We start from the raw sequence: 5,155 nt of genomic DNA, 5'->3' as shown, positions 1-5,155 counted from the left end.
GGTGCTTCAAGAAGATATATGGTGATGAGGGGTTAATTGAGACTAAAAAATTAGAAATGATTTGTTTTCTTCATATTTCGAGTTTATGATCACTGTGGATACACATCACAGAATTGTGACTCAAGCACCAAAAGTCATGCAAAAAATGGAGAATGATGCAAATTATTCATATGGGGTTAAAAATGTATTGAAGGTATTTCATTAACTCGACTATATTTCGTAGATATTTCTCTTTTTTGTTAATTTTATTAATTTTGAAATCCTTTTTATTGCCAATATTTGGTATTGTTTCAGCTCATTTTTTTTTTGTAATTAATGATCGTTTCTTCTGGACTTGGAAGTTCTATTTTTAACATTTACATGTAAAACATATTTTTAAATTATTTAATACATGTTAACTAAATAGGCCAGTGGTAGGATAGGAAATCATATGAATTAAGACTAGAATAAGTTAGTGTTAAGAGATTCTCAAGACATGAAACTCTAAAAAAGTTAACTAATGAAGCAAGAGTTTTTCATGGTTATTTTTTTATGCTAGTGCAGTTGGATAAGCTGAAATGTAAATTAAGTTTGAGTTAGCGTTTAACATTTTTTTGGTTATTTGCGTTTGAAAGAGAAACACGAATGCCTTACAAAATTAAGATTTCCCCCATTATTGAATTGTTGGTTATTTGAATTTGCTTTTATAATTTTCTATTTTATAAAGAAATTAGTTCTACAATTGGTGTCATTGTCATAATTTATCATGTTAATCCAATTGTGCTATTTCCTTCGATATCAAATGTATGTACACATACACTTGCAAACACACACACACACACACACATAAATATATATACCAAGTTAGATATTTATGAATATAAATTTTATATTGTAGGAATTTAATTCGTTGGAGTTTGATGGGCTTACTCCTCAAAAGATGGAATTAGAGCTTTATCTCGAGAAGTCAAGGATGGACTGAAAGATTAAATTAGATATATTAACATATTGAAAACGAAATCAATATCGATATCCTTATGTTGCAGCCGTGGCTCGTGATGCTATAGCTATTTTTGTTACTACATGGCTTTTGAAAGTGCATTTAGTAATAACTGAAGGTTTCTTGATCAATATGGAAGTGCATTAAAATTTGAAGTTGTTGAACCTTTAATGTGTAGTAGAGATTGGCTACTTGGAAATCAAGGTATGACATGATTTTATAAAGTTTGATAAATAATAATTTTTAAAAATTAATTCTTTTATTATTATAGATGTAGATTAGAGGTAGAAGAACTCACAAAAAATATTATGGAGCTTAATTTGGAGTCCAAGTTCAAAGAAGATGCTATTGTCCTCCTTCATCAAATTCTAAAAATTAAGTGATGAAATATTTATTTAGAAGAATTTAAAACTTAATTTATTTTTGTGAGACATATTTAATTTATGTATATGTTTGATTTATCTTTAAAATTATGGATGTTTATTTAAAATTTTAAGACATTTAAGTTTGGATTATAATTTGAGCATGAATTGATAAATTTAAGTGTAAAATTATGTTTTATATGTTTTTAATATCGTTACCGGTTAAGCAGGTCGTGTCAGTCATGTCGTTTAATCGTGCTAGTTGTGTAACCCATTTATCATAACTTGTTAGGCGTATCGTGTCGTATCACTCGTTTAAAATTCAAGCCGTGTTAGGGTAAAATTTTGGACACGATTAGTTAAATGGGTCATGTTCGTATGGGCTTTATTGTGTCACTAAAGTGGGTCGACACGACATGAACACGATCCGCCAACCCATTTTAACACCCTTATTCATATACAAATATGTTTAAATATCATCATTAAGGGTGAGAAAAACTATAGACTCATCAAATTACCCGACCGAACTGATGATTATTGATCGGTTTGATTATAAATTTGGGTGCAATTGGTTTGGTTTTGGTGAAATATGTTAATTATTGTTTTTCTTGGTTCAGTTAGAGATTTGAATTGTCCAAATTAACCGAATAAGCCAAAATTTAGATTTTTTGTAATTTTTTCTTGCGTTTGTGTCGGTTTTAACCTGACCGGGCAAATTGCTGCCATGTTCGGCCAATTCGATTTTGAGAATTTTTCTTTTTTTGTTCAGTTCGTTCGATTTCAATCAAATTTATTATTCGTTCGATTTTGAGTTTATATATGTTACCTTTCATAATAGCAATGCAAGATTCTAAGCACAATACATCACTTTTGAGGTTGATTCGCTTCCAAAATTTAAAGTGAAACTTGATTCACACTCAATTGAATATCAGTTAAACGCTCGAGCTCAAACTCTATAGAATTATTGGAACTTGAATTTTATTCGACTTGATTATCCGTATTAATATTAGAGTTGATTTCAAATATTTCCCAAGTCAATTCTAAATACTCGGTTAAACTCCATATTAAGGGCATATACTTGTGACCGGAGCAGGGTTCAGGGGCCGCTCGCCCAAGGCTTATGGATGAATTCTCGATTTGGAAATGGTTTGAAAATGGAGTCGCCACCTAGTTCAACTAGGAAATGCCTTTTAACCAACTGGATAGCCTTACTCGCCTCCGGTAAGACTATCGTGCATCAGACCAAAAAAAAGGGTTCGTGGACCTCCCCGAGTCTCATGTGTTTGGCTTATCTGTTACCGGCTTTATTTTCTGAACATATTCGTTTTATATCCCATCTCAACAGTATATGCAGTTCACAGGATATGAAAGCTGTAAATAAACAGTGATGAAAGCAGTAAACACGTTTGACGCGCATATGACTCGATTTGGACTGACATTTGAGGCAAGTAACAGGTACTCCTAAGCACACATCTAACTTAGAGGTTTCTAACAAATAGTCATAAGTCTGGCTGGTCTGGATTGATTACATGCACAAAGGCTAAAACCGGATGTATAAATGTGATTGATTGATTTTATTAGGTGAGTCTTAAAAAACCTATACAACTGTTACTACTTTTTCGTATTAGTCCTACGATGTCTAAGTGATGGACTGGATTCGCATTAATGGGCTAATTTTGAGTGATTAGTCCTTTAACCGGTTATTATTGGATTTGAATACTTTTGGAAAGCAGTAAACATTGCTAGCATGCTCAGTGGCAGTTGGATATACATACAAGGTTAGAAATACTTTTAAACCTCGTTGACTTTGAGTGCCTGGCACTCGCGTGAGTTTTAACCATCGGTCTGGTCAGCATGGGCTTTTGGTTAGATCACGAGAGTTGTTCGTCTCGTCGATCCGGTTCTACTGGTTTAATCCGGAGTCGATTCCGAGTTTGGGTTAGCCCGGAATCGGCTCCGGAAGTTGCTGGTTTGCTAGGCCTCGGTCTCGTGGGCCCGATTTATACACTATGTTACATATTTGGACTTCTGGGTCCGTTTTACATCGTGTCTGGCCCATTACATTACATAATATTATTCTATACTAAATTCTCTACGTCTGGATTCAAACTAGGCCTGATTTGGATTCCGGTTGGGCTCGGAAACACGTTTTGAAGTTCGGATCGAAGTCTGGAAGATCTGGAAAGAAAATCTGGAAGCTGGGAGAGGAAGAACACGGTGCCGGTTCATAGTGCCGGCGCCGCCAGTATGACCTGGCGGCGCAGCCGGTTTGTTGTGACGGCGCCGCCGGCTTCGGCGGCGGCGGCGGTTCGTCGGTAGTTTCTGAGTCGTTTTATTTTGCTTCGTTCTGACTCGTTTTAACTCCGTTTTTCATGCAAAAGTAGTCAAAACAGCATAAAATCGAACAAGGAATCCAAAAAACACATAATCGAAGTGTTTAAATCTCATCTATGCAAAATTATTTTCTAGGCAGCAAGTACGTTTTTAGGGTTTTTATGGCAAAAAGAGCTAAAATCTCCTAGAAACATCCATTCTAAGAGCCCTAAATTGATTGTTTTCTGGTTCTGAGCATTAAAAACATCTAATTACAGTGACTAATATGCTTTTTCATCGAATTTTATGGTGATTAGGAAAACATTGAATTAATTGATTCAAGCTATTTAATGGCAAATAAGCAATTATAGGCTAAACATGCATCCTAAGGTTCACAATTACAACAATTATGACAATTATACATGCAAAATTATGGCAAAATCAAAAGAACAATATTGAGGATCCTCAGAAATACCGTTCTGAGTCCTTGGCTCGTTTACTAGCGAAGTGGATGCGGAATCCAACTTCGAATTTGTGCAGGGCTTACGTTCTTGGAGAATCAACACATGCTTAGTGTTTTTCAGGACTTGATTTAGCGTGTCTGTGTGTGTGATGGCCGAATTTTCTGGTCTATTTTCTAGGATTTGTGTGCCACCTTTAGCCAGGCTGGCTTAAGGGTGTATTTATAGGGATTAGGGGTGAGCTAGGATTTGGTTAGAGTCTTCTAGGGTTTAAACTATTAAGTGATAAGTCATTAGGTTTTAAGATTAGAATTAAACTCTATTTAATTAATTAAATTCGTATTAAAGATTGGCGGCTAAGTAAAAGATTGATAAAAATCTATTTTGATGCCTGAAAGTGTTAAAAAGGTTTCTCTAGTCCTATAGGTTTGCTTAAGGTCAATTTTAGTCAGTCAAACTTGCAAATTGGCCCATAAACTTCTAAGATATGGCAATTAGTCCAAATTCTAGACTTAAATTACAATCACTTTGAATTTTTATGGGATATTTGTTAGGGATTTTACTCGCTAACTTGTAGTAACTCGACAAGTCGAGTGTCGATCCCACGGAGACAAGAGGTTAAAGTGAACGAACACGGATTTTGAAGTTCAATTCGGAAAGCAAACGAGTAATATGATTTAAATTAATAACTACGGAATTTAAATACTAATTAAACGAACAATTAAAATACTAAACAAACAAATTAATAACTAAGCAAGCAAATTATAAGCCAAACGATCAAATAATAAACGGTTTAAACAAATAGATAAAAGGCGCTTAGAGATTGCTAATTAGGTTTGAAAACGCTCCTAGGTAATCAGGGTTGATTGAGTAATTGATTCGAGTCAAATCTTTCTAAAATGTCTAATCCGCTCTCTCGAGTCCGCAATTATAACTAATTGAAATTAAATTAATATACCGAAATCTAAATCGCTCTCGCGTAATTAGATTTTGATTATACTAATTGAATCCAATCACGATGCTAACCTATAACCGATTAA

The sequence above is a fragment of the Mercurialis annua genome, linkage group LG2, assembly GCF_937616625.2.
Source record: "Mercurialis annua linkage group LG2, ddMerAnnu1.2, whole genome shotgun sequence".
Lineage (NCBI taxonomy): Eukaryota > Viridiplantae > Streptophyta > Magnoliopsida > Malpighiales > Euphorbiaceae > Mercurialis > Mercurialis annua.
Note: the sequence above shows the minus strand (reverse complement) of the source record.